General features: G+C 32.2%; 1 pseudogene; it reads left to right on the top strand.

Annotated features, from left to right (window-relative positions):
• LOC139901143 (myosin-6-like) overlaps positions 1–17941 on the top strand; it is a 137410-nt pseudogene that overhangs the window by 14593 nt on the left and 104876 nt on the right.

Genomic DNA, 17941 nt, shown 5'->3' on the forward strand with positions numbered 1-17941 from the left:
GTGTCTGTCCCTAATTCTTAGGTTACCAAGCTAAAAGGGTGATATTCGGTATTCATAATCCAACATAGAATGTAATTTCAAGTACTTGTGTCTATTTTGTAAAATATTTACAAAACTGCATGTATTCTCATCCCAAAAATATTAGATTTAAAAGTGGGACTATAACTCACTTTCACAGATTTTTACTTCGTCGGGAAGTAAGATTTGGCCACTGGTCGATTCACAAACCTATAACAAATATGTACATATGTATCAAAGTATGATCAAAATATAATTACAATATTTTTTATTACATTTTAATGATTTGAGTTTGTTAAGTCATCAGTCCTCGTTAGTAACCTACAACTAGTTGTCCACAGTTAGATGTACAAAAATAAAGCAATATATATTATCTCGAATCAATCCACGACCTCGTGTATACAAGTCTTAGGCTACATCACAACTCAAAGTATATATAATATTTTGGAATCAACCTCAACCCTGTATAGCTAACTCCAACATTACTGCATATAGAGTGTCTATGGTTGTTCCGATATATATATATATATATATATATATATATATATATATATATATATATATATATATATATATATATATATATATATATATATATATATATATATATATATATAGATGGGTCGATATGATATGTCAAAACATTGTATTCGTGTCTATGGTATCCCAAGATTACATAATATATGTTAGAATACATGTATAATACAATATAAGTTAGTTAAGTTATGATTTGTATAAATTTGTTACAAATTTCACGTAACTACAACAAGCAAAATTATCCAATCTTGTTTTACCCATAACTTCTTCGTTTTAAATCCGTTTCGAGTGATTCAAGTTGCTATGGTTTCATATTGAACTTAGGTTTATGAATCTAAACAAAAAAAATATAAGTTTATAGTCGGAAATATAGGTTACAAGTCATTTCTATAAAGGTAGTCATTTCAGTCGAAAGAACGACGTCTAGATGGCCATTTTGGAAAACATACTTCCACTTTGAGTTTAACCATGATTTTTGGATATAGTTTTATGTTCATAAGAAAAATCATTTTCCCAGAAGAATAGCTTTTAAATCAAAGTTTATCATAGTCTTTAATTATCCAAACCAAAACAGCCTCCGATTTTACTACGACGGCGTATATCCGGTTTTACGGTGTTCTTCGTGTTTCTAAGTTTTAAATCATTAAGTTAGCATATGATAAAGATGTATAACATGTGTCTAGTTAATTTTAAAAGTCAAGTTAGAAGGATTAACTTTTGTTTGCGAACAAGTTTAGAATTAACTAAACTATGTTCTAGTGATTACATGTTCAAATCTTCGAATAAGATAGTTTTATATATATGAATCGAATGATGTTATGAACATCATTACTACCTCAAGTTTAGTAGGTAAACCTACTGGAAGTGACAAAATTTGATCTTGCTTCAAAGAATTCATGGATGGCTTGAAAGTTCTTGAAGTAGAATCATGACACGAAAACAAGTTCAAGTATGATTTCCACTCGAAATAAGATAGTTATAGTTATAGAAATTGAATCAAAGTTTAAATATGAGTATTACCTTGTATTAGAAAGATATCTTACTGTAAATAAGAAAGATTTCTTGAGCTTAGATGATTACTTGGATTGGATTAGATAGCTTGGAAGTAATCTTGCAAACTTGATAGTATTCTTGCTTTTATGAAACTAGAACTTATAGAATTTATAAAGAACACTTAGAACTTGAAGATAGAACTTGAGAGAGATCAATTAGATGAAGAAAATTATAGAATAAAAGTGTTTGTAGGTGTTTTTGGTCGTTGGTATATGGATTAGATATAAAGGATGTGTAAGTTTGTTTTCATGTAAATAATTCATGAATGATTTATAATATTTTTTGTAATTTTGTGAGATATTTCATGCTAGTTGCCAAATGATGGTTCCCACATGTTTAATGACTCACATGGGATTCTAAGGAGCTGATGATTGAGTGTATATACCAATAGTATATACATCTTAGAAGCTGTGTATTGTACGAGTACGAATACTTGTGCATACGAGTAGAATTGTTGATGAAAATGAATGAGGATGTAATTGTAAGCATTTTTGTTAAGTAGAAGTACTTTGATATATGTCATGAAGTCTTCCAAAAGTGTATTAATACATCTTAATACACTACATGTATATACATTTAACTGAGTCATTAAGTCATCGTTAGTCGTTATATGTAAGTGTTGTTTCGGAACCTTTAAGTTAACGATCTTGTTAAATGTAATTGATCCATTGTTATTACACTTAAATGAGATGTTAAATTGTTATGTTAACATGTTAACATGGTGTATTAATATGTCTTAATATCATATAAATATGTGTAAAATACTATTACAACGATAATCGTTACATATATGTATTGTTTCGAAATCCTTAAGTTAGTAGTCTCATCTTACTCGTGTAGTTTATTGTTAATATGCTTAATGATATATGTAATTATCATTTCATGATGTTAAACATAGTGTATTAATATCTTAACTTGATACATATGTATTTAGTAAGACGTTGTTGTAACGATAGCCGTTATATATAACGTTTCGCGTTTCTTAATTCACTACTTTCATTTTATATATATAACTCATTGTTAATGTACTTGGTGAGATACTTACTCATCATAATATCATGTTATATATATATATATATATATATATATATATATATATATATATATATATATATATATATATATATATATATATATATATATCATGTTGTTTTTACAAGTTTTAACGTTCGTGAATCGCCAGTTAACTCTGGTGGTCAATTGTCTACATGAAACTCATTTCAATAAATCAAGTATTAACAAGTTTGATTGCTTAACATGTTGGAAACATTTAATCATGCAAATATAGTTTTCATTTAATATATAATCATGGAAAAGTTCGGGTCACTACATCTTGCTACGTGGTGCTTGTCTTTTTGTTAACTTGCTACTAATCACAAATTTGTGACTACTTGCTTCTTGCTATTTTTTCAACTTGTTAACTTGCTTCTTGCTACTTGCTATGATCACTAATTGTGATCGATCTAGCTACTTGCTTTCTTTCTTCTAATCACCGTGCTGAATACCTTGCTCTTGCTCTTTAATTTGATATGATTACATAGGCCCTCTCCTACGAACCTGGCTCTGATACCAAGTGTTGGAATTAAAATAAAAATTGACTTGAACTTATAGAATAATCACGATGGATACATAAACTTAGTGGAATAAAAAAACAAAACAAACTTTCCGTATGATGAAGATGATACGTGAGATGCAAAAAAAATAAAATAAATTTCTTATATTTCATTCTCAACTAAGACCATATATATAACTTAACTAGGAAATTAAACTTTGAAACTAAATAATATTAATTAACTCCTTGATTTTTTCTTTTTCTCTAAGATTGAATCAAGTGACCTTCCTAGAAACTTCATAATAATTCAACTAAATATTTAGTAAATACTTTTTTAAAATGTAAAACCCGATTAACCCAACAAAAATATTCTCACAATTGCAATATTTAAACGATTGCAGATTGGTAAAACAAAAGTATTTTTAAGAGCTGGTCATACGGCAGAACTAGATGCTCACAGAAATGAAGTTTTGGGAAGATCTGCTAGCAAAATTCAAAGAAAATTTCTCACCTATTCAGCACGCAAGAAGTTTAAATCGTTAAAATCTTCATCAATACATATACAAGCTATGTGTAGAGGTATGTATACATTCGTATCAACTCATCTGTATATCAAACAGTTTTGTGAATGTATGATCTTGTGAGTTTTTTACTTTTAATAAATGAGTGCAGGACAAGTTGGACGCCATTACTTTGAGAACCGAAAGAGAGAAGTGGCTTCTTTAAGACTGCAGAAAGATACACACATGTTTCTAAAGAGAAAAACGTATAAACGTTTATTCTCTTCAGCTATTCATATTCAAGGTGGACTGCGTGGAATGACTGCGCGAAACGAATATCGTTATAAAAAGTGAGAAACAGCAGCAGTCATTCTCCAGGTATACTGAAATTTGTGAGAGTTTGGGGTCATATCCTATTTTCATCTTATATATAATATATATGTACACACACACACTATGCATTAGAAAAGTTAAATGTGCATGTCACAACCAATCCTTTAAGCCGATAACCTCATTTGAATTGAGTTAAATTTTCTCCTAAAAGAGTTGCTGTGCCTATAACATACTATTCATGTTTTTGAGGTCTAAAGGTTTATGTGATAATTTTTTGTAAAACTGATGCCTCTATGTACACCTCGCAGACACAATGTCGACATTATGTGGCCCACCGTCATTATTGTAGGTTGAAAAAAGCAACAATATCCACTCAATCTTTCTGGAGAGTAAGACTTGCACGCAGAGAACTAAGGAAGCTCAGAGTGGTAACTATATTTGAATTCTCTATAATATATATATATATTTTTTTGGGAAGCTAGATTTTATTTAATTTCTCTGTAACTGAATATTATTCTAGATTATTGAAGTAGAATGAACATCAAGTTAACATGCGTTATTTAAAATGATTGCATCTTTTGCACCACCTACATTCTTGCAAATGCAAAACTTACAAATTTTATCTATTATGCAGGCTTCAAGGGAAACTGGTGCTCAACAAGAAGCCAAATGTAAACTAGAAAAGGAAGTTGAAGAGCTAACCTGGAGGTTGCAACTGGAAAAACGGATTAGAGTAAGTATCATTATTTTGTCTATCACTTGCAAGCAACCGTGTATATTTCGGTTTTTTTAACCACAACTAATAACTACTGTTAAGAGATTAATTTTCATTACCACTATGAGGTGGTTGGTTGTACGAATCAGTTTCATCCAATCATAATCAACCGGTTGTTATAACAATTTCTCCAACTTTTGTAGACTGATGTGGAGGAAGCTAAAAACCAGGAGACTGCAAAATTGAAGTCTGTTGTGGCAGAGATGCAAGCTCAATCCCAGCAAACTAAAGAATTGATGTAGAAGGAATGAGAGGCTGCAAATAAAGAAATCGAGCAAGCTCGTTCAGAGAATGATGCTTCAAGCAAGGAGATAGTTGACAAACTAACTGATGAAAATGTGACTCCCAAGGTAGAGTTTATAAATTCCAACATCTTTAGTTATTATCTGACCCCTTCCACCTTCGACTTGTAGTATCACCTAAAATTCTGAGTTCTGCATGTCTTTTGGAACACATGCAGGACAAGATTAGTTCACTGGAACAAAAAGTTGACAAAACAGATATAAAATACGAAGAGAGTAATAAGCTGAGTGAAGATAGGTTGAAACAGTCCCAGGAGGCAGAATTGATGATACTCGAGATGAAAACCACATTGCAAAGGTTATTATAGAAATATTCTTTGACTAAAATCTTTCTCAGTAATTTGTCTGGCTGTATTTATGGATGCACGTAGGTATCTCTCATGGATGTATATAGGTATGTATATAGGTTTATGTATTTATGTGTGGGTTGGTGGGTGGGTGTATGTGTGTCTCGCATCGTTCGGTGCATCTTGAGGCCATTATGGCTGAGAAAGACCTTCTTTGTTCTTGAGCTTGGCTGGTCTTCTTTTAGCTGTGTGGCTTCGGGAATGTCTACTGTAAAGGTGCTTGAGTGGTGTGTAACGACCCGTCCTAATCTATAAGAATGAATACAATAACATATGATTACATCTCGAGGTATTTGACCTCTATATGATACATTTTTCAAACATTGCATTCATTTTAAAATACAAACTTTCATTTCATCAAAAGTTGACAGGCATGCATACCATTTCATAATATCTATCTATAAATGATCTAATCTGTCATTTATTTAATCATAATTTTTACTGAACTCAATGACTTGAATGCAACGTCTTTTGAAATATGCCATGAATGATTCCAAGTAATATCTTTAAAATGAGCTAATGCACATCGAAATATTTCTTTAATACATGAGAATAAACATGCTTTCAAGTGTCAACCAAAAGGTTGGTGAGTTCATTAGTTTAACATAAATAATCATTTCCATCATTTTAATAGACCACAAGATTTTCATTTTCAGTTCTCATAAATATACATCCCATGCATAGAGACAAAAATCATTCATATGGATTGAACACCTGGTAACTGACATTAACAAGATGCATATAAGAATATCCCCTATCATTCCGGAACATCCATCGGACATGATAAAACAACATCGAAGTACTAAAGCATCCGCAACCATGGATGGGGTTTGTTAGGCCCAATAGATCTATCTTTAGGATTCGCGTCAATTAGTAGATCGGTTTACTAATTCTTAGGCTACCAAGCAAAAAGGGGCATATTCGGCTTCGATAATTCAACCATAGAATGTAGTTTCAATTACTTGTGTCTATTTCATCAAACATTTATAAAAGCGCATGTATTCTCAGTCCCAAAAATATATATTGCAAAAGCATTTAAAAAGGGAGTAATGAAACTCACGATACGATATTTTGTAGTAAAAATATTCATACGACGAAACTGAACAATGCAAGGTTGGCCTCGGATTCACGAACCTATATCAATTATATATATTAACACATTGTAATCGAACAAATTTATATATTATTATTTAGTAATATAATTATTATATTAATAAATTATATGTTTATTTAATTAATTTAACTAAATATAATTATGTATTAATTGATACATTTTGTATATATAGTTTAGTAAATATCATTCTAATAATAACAATATAGTGATTTATAATATTAATATTATTATAATGTATTTTTTTATATAAAAATATCTATCTATAATATTACTGAAAGTTAAGAATGATAATGATAATGATAGTAATAATAGTGATAATAAAGATAATAATAATTTCTAATAATGATAAATTAAATAAGTATAATCACTTCAATCAAAATGTCAATTAAAAAGATAGTTTTAATAAATTGATAATTTTGACAATTTTAATTAAAATGATACTTTTAGTAATAATAATAATAGTAGTATTAATACTGATAATAAGAATAATTACAATAATACTTTTACTACTAATGATAATAAGTTCAGTAATAACAACACTAATAATTATATTAATAATAATAATGATAATATTAATAAAAATTGTATTAATGATACTAGTAGTCATATTAATAATATTAACATAATGATAATAATAATACTTTTATTAATATTAGTAATAATAATAATACTAAGTGATAATAATAACTAGTTATGATAGTAATGTTATTAATAACAATGTTAATAATAATTATAATTACTATAATCGTAATAATAATAATAAGTGATAAATAATAATAATAATAATTTTTGGTAATCAAATATACATTCCCAAGCTTTCCTAAAAAAAATGCCCCATACCGGACTCGAACCCGTAACCTCTCGTTTAAACCCAACACACCAAGACCACTGATCCGTTACTTCTTTTCTGAATTTGTAACCCGTAATATAATATATAATCTATCTCTATCTGTTTCCCTTTAATCCTAGACAATAAAGATGAAGTCACTGAACTCCCTATATCACCTACATCATTCGAATTCACATAATCAAATCCCTCAACCAAATCCATTCTCTTCTGCTGCATTTAATTCCTTAACGTAGCAACAGCCGATTGAAGCTCTTTCTTCTCCCCCTTTCTATTCTTCATCAACGAAACCCTATTAGATTGTGGCGTCATAAGATCACACACATCTCTACACGTAATAAATCACCTTCGTTTTTCGCATTACTTAAACTATCATCTATCATCTATATCATTATCAATCATCATCTATCCTACAGCGTATCTCATAATTGTTCTTCATGATTTATCATCGTCTTTATCTTAATACCGCCATTAATCATCAAAAATGTAACGACCCTGGATTTTCCAACGTTTATTTATTAATAATTGTTATTATTAATACTTGTGATTTAAACGAATGTATGTTATTACATTTACATGTTACCACGATTGATCGTACATGACTTTGAATGCCCGAAACGTCTTTGTGACACAAGAAACTTTCACGAATAATATTTTCACATATTATTTACATTCATGATTAAGGTTTATTAATCATTTTAATTAACTATGGTGATTAGTTAGTTACTTGGGCTTTAATTGGATTTATTTGTTAATTAATGGAACTTGGACCTGATTAATGTAAATGGACTCTTGAATATGGTCTTATAAGCCCACCCTACTTCTTAGTTGGACTAGTTAGCCCATGTCTTACACTTGTAAGTATTATTTAGATGGAAACTAGCTAGTTTTGTTCAAATGAGAATCTAGTTACCATAATCCCCATGCATGGCCATCTATTAACCACACTTTTAAGGCTTTTCATGCTAGTGACCAAGGAATAACTCCATCCCCCAATATGCTTGAGAAACCGTCAGCCTAGCTCTCCTACAAGGGAGTTTTGGTTTTCATTTTTCATTACTTCACTCTCTTGTTTTCTCTCATTCAAACACACACACAAAAACACTTCCAAGTTTCTCTCTAGTTTTTGTAAGTAACTTGAAGCTTTTGTTGCTTTCTTTTTTTCCTTGTAAAACCGTAGCAAGAACATCCCATAATCATCATCATTTGCTTGTAGTTACTTATTCATGTTTATGGTTTACTTACTTACTTGTTGTTATTGTTATTTACTTATTATCTTCTAAGAAGCAAACTTGTTAGTTTGATTCTTCATCTATCTTGTTCTAACAAGAACATACAAGACATAAACTTTCTAGTTTATGATCTCCACTTAATACTTGTTTAAAGAAAGAAAGTTCATGTGTTGTAACTCATACTTGAAGTTCATGAAGTAAATTTAAAGTTTACTTTCTTAAAGATCAAACTTTTGTTTGAATCTTTAAAGTATGAATAACCCATGAACTAGTTACTAGTTACTTGCTTACTTAGCTTATTTACTTCATTTACTTGCACTTTAATTTCATGATTCATGTTCTTGTTGGTCAAGTGTTACTAGTTAACATTGATCTCATTAATCTTGAACTAAAAGTTAACTTTGAAAGTTCAAGAACACATAAGTAAGCTTTCTATAATTATAACTTTGTACACTTATGTTAGATCTAGACTTTTGAGTCTTGGATCTTCAAGATCAAACTAAGAACTATGTTCTACATCTTAAGATCTTGATTTCATAAGTTCACTTTCAAGTTTGTAACTTATTATTAGTTTTAAAGTTCATGTATGTGTTAGATCTAAGACTTTGATGTAACTTTGGTTCATCAAAACACTTGCAACACTTAAGTGAGTTGTGCTTCATGTCTTAGACTTACACTTGGGTTATGATGGTCAAAACTTGGTGAAAATGATGCAAACAAATCAACAAGTTGTACACTTAAAGCTATATGCATCAAGGATGAGAACCATGATAAGCATCGAGCACCAAGAACCACCGGAACCTACTGACCCTACTGTTCTACTATTTCTGTGTCTGACACGTACAACCTGGGCAACTTTAATTATTATTTTCAGATATCTCTATTTGAGCAGATAACTTTTCATATAGGACTCATCTTCATCCGAGTTACGGTTTAGGATTTATGGCCCTCCGATCGTCACTATGTCCATTTAACGTTGTGCTGAAAATTCTGACCTACTCGCACTTAGACCGTCGCCACGGTCAAACGAAGATGAGTTTGCTTCTGTAATTTTTATCACACTTAAAGGACTCATAGACGGAGCCATGGACACTGGTCTCACCTTATTTCAGTAGGTGTAGAGGCCGTGGTGACTGACCGAACTCAGCCTTTGTTTTAAACTACTTTCATAAACGAAACCTACTTTACACCTTTTGTTTGATGATGAATGATGATGACCTTTAAGACCTTATTTACATACTTTTAAACCTATTCGGATGATTTACTGACTTAGTACTATTTGACTTAGGTTGAGGACCCATTTGGACAACCTTCATTACTTGCTTACTTTCCGAGTCATACTTTACCGCTACTCTATCATTGTGAGTTATAGCATCCCTTTTTACTTTAACTATTTTGGGAACTGAGATTACATGCGCATTTTACATTTTACATACTAGGCATGAGTACTTAAACTTTATATATGTGTGGGTCATATAACGGCAGAAACATTCCCTTTAGCTCGGTAACGTTTAGTCATTGGTTTTTGAACCGGTGGACGCGAATCTTAGATATGGATCCATAGGGTTTAACATCCCCACTCGGGCTAGTAGCACTAGTATTTAATGAGTGTTTAATACTTCGTAGACATACGCACTTGCCAAGTGTACTTTCAGGGGGTATAAACGTTAAGTTAGTTACCAAGTGCCCACGGTTAACATATACTTTATCATAATGTTTTGAAATGCTCTTTGTAGCACTGAAATCTCGTGGCCTACCTTACCTACTGTTATACTTAAACTATAGCTCACCAACCTTTGTGTTGACGTTTTTAAGCATGTTTTTCTCAGGTGCTTAAGGTTTGCTTCCGCTGTGTGCTAGTCTTGCCGTAGACACCCGCTGCTCTAGTGTTATCACCGCATGAACTGTTTATCTTGCATTCAAACTTTTATACTTTTGAAACTATGTTTTGTAACGACCTAAGGGTCACATACATTTATTCATGCTGTTGGTGTAAAACATTTGATGTCGGTTATGACGTCACCTTTTTATCGTGAATGCAAACGTATTTTGAAATAGCATATAGTGTTTGACCTTGTAATGATCCTGTTGTTGATGATTCGTACACGATGGTTTTGTACGGGGCGTCACATTTGGTATCAGAGCATTGGTTGTAGGGAATTAGGTTGTATTAGTGAGTCTAAGACCGACCGAGTAGGATTCACTAATAGAACTAATCTACAACTTGCTAGTTTACGTGTTTCTGCTGAACTTACTGCATGCTGCTGCTTACTTTTACTACTATGTGCTGTATGCTATTACATGATGTCACTACTGCATGCTATTATCTGCTTTCGATTGCATGATACTTGTCGTTATCGCCATGCTACTTATTGTTATACATGATTTAAACTGTTGGCCTAATACGTGCTTGCTTTATGACTTACTGACATGGAAAAATTTATTTTTCCTTGTTCAGATGTCGGATATTCCACCTGCTATCATTTTGGGCAGTTCAGACTCGTCAGCCACCCCACCTGCTGCTGCTGCCGACACACCGATCCCGCTACCCACGAGTGACCCCGGTGCTTCATCTTCCGGGACTAGCAGCCAGGCGCCTGCCCCAGTGGTTACTTCTAGCGGAGCCCAGGACCCTTCGGAGATTCCAGCTCCATCTGCCCCCGGACCTTCAGGATCACAGCCCCGCTCCGGCGAGATTGTGAAATTTGAAACATAGCTGTAACAATTTATAGGAGATGGTTTGGTGATACAAGCCCAATAATAGATAGCCCAAACAAAATTACTCAAGCCCATAATGATTTAGAGTCCAGTTCGTATATTAAGTAAGTTGAGTAGAAAATTAACAAGTGGGGTTTTCGGTTCCTCAAATAATCATTCAACTAAAAACATCATCATTATTTTTATCTTTTCTTCTATCATCTTCATCGACCAAAAGTAGAAAAAGAAAGAAGCAGCAGTAAACTACGATGGGTTGTTGTGGTGGTTTTTGAGGTTGAAGAGGAATAGGAAAGAGAGAAGTATAGGGTGGCGATGGTGGTTAGGAGATGAAGGTGGTGGAGCATGGTGAAGATGAGGGTGGCCACGATCAAGGTGGTTCGGTGGTGATGGAGATGATCAAATGGAATGAGAATAAATGGCGGTGATAGGTAATACTTTTGGGCTCTTGGGGTGGTGGACTGTGATGGTACCAAACAGAAAAAAAATTGTAGCAGCAAAAACCCAGCTGCAATAGTGAAGTTGCAGGTGTAGCAGGTTGTAGGAGGTGATCGTTTGATGGTTGGTTTAGTGAGGTTGTAGCAGTAGCAAACGAAGGAGAAGAAGACGGCAGTTATAATGAGGTCAGGCAGAAACACAAAGATTCCTTTATCAAAAGTTTTAGGGGTGATCGATGGTTGTTGTGGTAGACACGGTGGTTCAAGGTGAGGTTTGTTGATGGTGGTTTTCGGTTGAAGGTGGTGATGGGTGAAGGATTTTGAGGATGGTATGGTTAATATCATTAACTCTCAAACACACACACACATATATATATATATATATATATATATATATATATATATATATATATATATATATATATATATATATATATATATATATATATATATATATATATATATATATATATATATATATATATATATATATATATATATTCTTAGATAGTTATAAGATATATTATATAGTAATAATAGCAAATAATACAATAATGAAACTGAATTCAAATAACGTACAGTAAGGTGTTTGTTTGTTTACCACTTATAGATAGAATCACAGATAAATTATATTATATATATCTAAATATAATAAGATGGTGGCTAAGTGAATCCGGTAGTTGAAGAATGCAATAACATCTGCATGTACTGTGTTTGATTGGCAATCGAGGAAACAAAAACAAAAGCCATCCTATTACTTATTTGAAAAGTAATAAATATAATATTAATAATAAATAATAATAATAATATAATAATAATACTAACACAGTAAAATCTTGAATTCATGAATCAATTAATCTAGCCGCCTGCTTCTTGTTGTGTAGTTACCGACAGTTTTCACGGACTGTGTATCGTCTACTATTTGAAATTAGTGGCGGATAAAAGTCTTCAAAAAAATTCAGATATTTTTAAATTAATTATATTTAATTATTTTGGTCATTATGGTATAAAATTCAGTCATGAATTTAATAAATAAAAATTACATCAACTGTCCCTCTCATTTATGGGTAAAATATAAAAAGTGTTAAAATTTAATAACTAGATCCTAAATACATTTTTAGTAAGCCTAAAATTTATAGAACTCATTTTCGAATCACCGTTTATTTTAAAATCATATAAGTTTGAATTTAGTTTGCTTAATATCAATCGGAACATCAGACGAGTATTACAATAATTTATTATTTATTTTTAATATACTTTATTTATATTTATAGATATATTTTAAATAAAAATTATTATAATATCCTATTTTTATTTTATTAATTTTTAATAACAACGACATATAACACTTTAAATTATATTTCAAATTATTATTTATATATACATACACACATATCTAATTACAATTAATTGTTCGTGAATCGTCGAGAGCAGTCGAAGGTCAATTGAATATATGAAACAGTTCAAACTTTTTAAGACTCGATATTGTAGACTTTGCTTATCGTGTTGTGGTAGGACCCCGAAGTTGTATAGTGTTAATGTGAATTAAGCTTTAAATGAAGGTTCCTTAGAAGAGGGATATATAAGGAACCTAAGTAGTCCTAATTAGATAGTCATTGCATTGTAGCTGAGTTCTAGAAGCTGTGGAATGTAATTTTACCGATTCTCTCTCATACCGAGTCTTCTTCCTATATATCGAATCTCACTCAATCTTATCTTTACTCTCAATCTTAACATGATCTGACCTATCATTTGGTATCAGAGCTTCCAGGAAGTGATTCTACATCACTATATTGATCTAGAGATTGTAGATTACAGAATCTGAATACTCTCGGTAAAATGAATCAGATTCGGTATTATCGAATTTGATAATATGACGTTCAGATTCTTGTGATAAGTTCAGCGAAGGTGTATTAGGTCTATTAGAAAGAGTTTCGATCATCATTACAGCTTTTTAACTTCAATTATGGAGAATCAAGTTGATTTTTAGAGTTTGTGGCTAAAACTCTCGATATTGCTTAATTCAAGCTTGATTCTGGCGTTTTGTGGAGATTTAATGATTCAGTTGTGTTCGTGAGGTGTTAAATCACATTTCTGTTGGTTCAATTTCTTCAATTCTTCAAGTTTTGAAGATTTGATCAACACTCGGTATCGTAACTGTCATACCGAATCTGCTTCATTACTGGAAATTCATCTTAAGTGTTGCAGATTGTGGTGTGTTTGTGATTCTATCACATTCGGTTTGTTCATACGCAGCTAATTGGTGTGATTTGAGAAAGAATTCTATTATATTTCTAAGTTTTAGACTTAGACTCGGTATTGTCAACTGCTACAGTTGACATTCGGTATCCTGAATCTTCGGTATCATTGATATTCTGTTTGTTACTAACTTGTTTTCTTGTGCAGCAAGATTACCGAATCTAATTCAAGGGAATTGGATTGAGTTTACACATATTATTTTACAGAATTTGACTACCGAGTCATTTACCGAATCAGAAACTCGGTTTCACTAAATTCTTTGGTTTTAAGTGTACTGAAGCTTCAAGTTGTGTGGTTACCGAATCCATACCGAATTTGAGTGTGTTACTTGTGATTCTTATCAGTTTCTGATACAGAATCTGGTTTACCGAATTGTTACCGAATCTGCTACAGTATCGAACCACTTACCGAATCTGCTACTGTACCGAATCTTTACCGAATCTGACATTCTTGTTAGATTTTATACTAAACCCTGATCATAGATTGTGTTTAATACCGAATCTATACTGAATCTACCTCGATTTAAGATGTCTACTCAAGATACTCTTATCATTGGATCAGATTCCCGACCTCCAGTGTTGTTTGATGGCAAGTACACTCAGTGGCTTCATCGTATCACTCAGTACATAGACTATAAGGGTGAGAAAGCTAAACATATTTGGGCTTCTCTGAGAGATGGTCCAGTTGTTGATTTTCATCCGGATACTGGTATGCCAATTCCAGTCTATGAACTTTCTGGTGATAAACGTGAAAGAGCTCAGGGTGACATAGAGGCTAAGAATATTGTCATGCAAGCTATCCCATATGAGCTATTTGAAAATGTTGATAGCAACACTACTGCAAAAGATATATTATATATGGGATGAGATCAAACGACAACAAGAAGGTTATGACATGTCAGACGTTACTAAATTGAATAAGGCTCTGGGATTGTATGAAGATTTCAAGCAGGAACCAGAAGAACAACTCAAGGATACCTACCGTCATTTCAATGGTGTTCTCAATGAGTTGAAAAGGTGTAAGATTGTAAAAGTACATGCTGAAGTCAACATGAAATTCCTCAAAAAGCTCAATGCTGATTGGCTTCCTTATGGAACCATTGTTCGATCTACCAAAGAGATTGACAAGTTGACTATTCATGAGCTTGTTGGAGTTCTTATGTATTATCAACCTGAAGAGTCTAAACTTCAAGAAGGAAGGAAAGAGTCTTCTCCAAGTGATCCTCGTGCTCTAATTGTCAAAAAAAAAAGAGCAAATCATTTTCCAAAAGCTTGTCCAAGAAAGTGCTTGTTGAAGAATCAACTGATTCTGAAGAGTTGAATCTTTCTGATGTTGATGATTCACACCTTGAATTAGTCAAGATGGCAGCCATGTTCACAAACGCCTTGAACAAACACAAATTTAAAGGCAAATCAAGCAATCAACGCAAACTCTCATCATCTTCCTCGTACTACAAGAAAGCTGATCAATCCAAACAACAACGTGCTGATGATTACATGAAGGAAGATTCAATCTGTTTCAATTGTGGCAAAGCTGGTCATTACTCTCGTGAGTGCAAGACGCCTAAGAAGAAGGACGCAACTTACTACAAGAAGAAAATGTTGACGGCTAAGATTGTGGAAACTGGGGGAGAGCTGAAACCGGTTGATGATACTTGGTTTAACTGGACTGATAATTCAGACTCAGAGGTGGAACATGCAAATGTTTGCAAGGTGACTAAGCTCATCAAAGCTAAGGAAGCATTGGAGAATTCTGTCTCAACATCTGACGATGATGAGGTACAATCAACTGAAATCTCACCTGATTTTATAAAAATGCAAAATGACTTGATGAAGAATCTGGTCTCAATGTCAAAAGAAGTCAAAGGCTTAAAATCTGAAAACAAGGTTTTAAAAGATAAAATAAAACTTTCTGAGACCAAACCATCTTCATCCAAATTACAATCGGAATTGCAAAAGTTGACTGTCCAACTCAGCTCCTCGAAATCTGAGTTGGAAGATCTTAAAAAGACAATTCATCCGATTAAAGTCGAACGAACTGATTATCGTTTAAAATCTGAACGACTTGCAGAAAAAGTTCAATTATTAGAAAAAGATCTTTCTGATTTAAAAAACCAACGAACCCACACTTTCAAAGCTAAACAAGAAAATTATTCATTTAGAAAACGCAATAATTGAAAAAGACACTGAAATCTCTTCGTTGTCAAAAGAGTCTGTTCTAATGAAAGCTCAACTTGCTCGATATGAGGAAAAACTCTATCGAACAGAGCAATCCAAAGCTATCATGGATATGGAACTTTCAAAACAAACGATTTCATGAATAGACCAAAAACGATTCATGGTGAAAAGTGGGGGTTGGGTTTTGAAGATCCTAAGATCTTAGATGGAGCTTCCAAAAAGATTCCAGGATTATATCATTCTGATTACTTTCAAGCTAGTTTACCACCGCATTTTGTGCATTCTTCTGATGCTGATTTTGATGATATTATTGTTAATCGCAAATCTAAAAAATACCATCAAATTAGCTAAATGTATGAGAAAATTAATGCAAAAATGGGTAAATCAAATCCTGCTTTCTTGAAGGAACTTGTTGAAACTGAAAAGAATGTGCAATGTGCTAATTATGTGCCGACACGTAGATTGGTTTACATTCCTACACTCATGCTAGAGAAATACATTTTAATGCTTGAGAATGACGCGTTTAACAAACCTAGTTCTAGCATTGTTAACATAGATGAGGTGTTTGATGAACCAACTTTTGATGTGAAGCCAGTTTGTAACGACCCGGAAATTTCCGACCAAATTTAAACTCTAATCTCTATATGGTTCCGACACGATAAGCAAAAACCCTAAAGTTGACCCGCACTTTTTCGATCGTTCTATACTCATAAGATTAATATTTACATAAATTAAACCTTACCAACATGATAAGCAATCTAAATTGTTGAGACTTATGTTTTCGAAAAGAGTTTTACACAACGTTTGACCGTCTAGTTTGACCGATGATATTACGAACTATACAATATATGATAATTATACGTTTGTGTATATATATGTATATATACATATTTAACATGATCTAAGAATATTTTAATATCTCATTTTGTATTAATAACAATAAGTTATAAGTATATTTTGAAACTACTAACTTAAGTTTTCAAAACGATAACCATACGTAACGTTATTTGACTTAAATACTTATGACCTATAATGTTTACACATATATCGTATAAGTAATGTATTTAATCACTTTTAAAGACTTAAATACATAAAACAATATAAGTATATTTACAAAAGATAGCTATATTTGAATCCTCGTTCCGTTTTCTCAAAGATTTCTATACGTATACCTAGGGTATATGTACCCGTATCATACGCAGCTTCTAGATGTATTTACTATTGGTATATACCAATAAAAATCTGCTCCTTAGCAGCCTTAAATGATTAAGAAACATGTGGAACCAACCATTTGTCAAGTAGCATGAATTATTTAGCAAGCAAACAAAGTTAGGTATTTTTTTTTCCTTTATAACCTAAAAACGTTTTTATGCATGCACACCATTTCTTCACCCCATTTTCTCATACTTACACTTCCATTTCTCTCTCAAAATACTCTTAACTTCATACTTGATCATCTCCAAGCATTTTCCCCATCATTTAGCTTCAAAAACCTTACTTAAACACCATAAGAAAACCATACAAAAACACTTCAAGAAATCCTTCCAAGAACACAAACTTACTTCCAATCTTTCATCCAATTCCATCACCCTTTTGGTTCTAGCTTTTTACTCCTCTTTTACAGCAACCTTGTCCAAGGAACTTGAGGTAGTATCTATGTTCATAACCTTATTCGATTCATATATATATATAGCTATCATATTTTGTGGTATACAATTTTAACAACAAGAACATAGTTTGAAA

The sequence above is a fragment of the Rutidosis leptorrhynchoides genome, chromosome 3 (genome assembly GCF_046630445.1).
Source record: "Rutidosis leptorrhynchoides isolate AG116_Rl617_1_P2 chromosome 3, CSIRO_AGI_Rlap_v1, whole genome shotgun sequence".
NCBI classification, from domain to species: domain Eukaryota; kingdom Viridiplantae; phylum Streptophyta; class Magnoliopsida; order Asterales; family Asteraceae; genus Rutidosis; species Rutidosis leptorrhynchoides.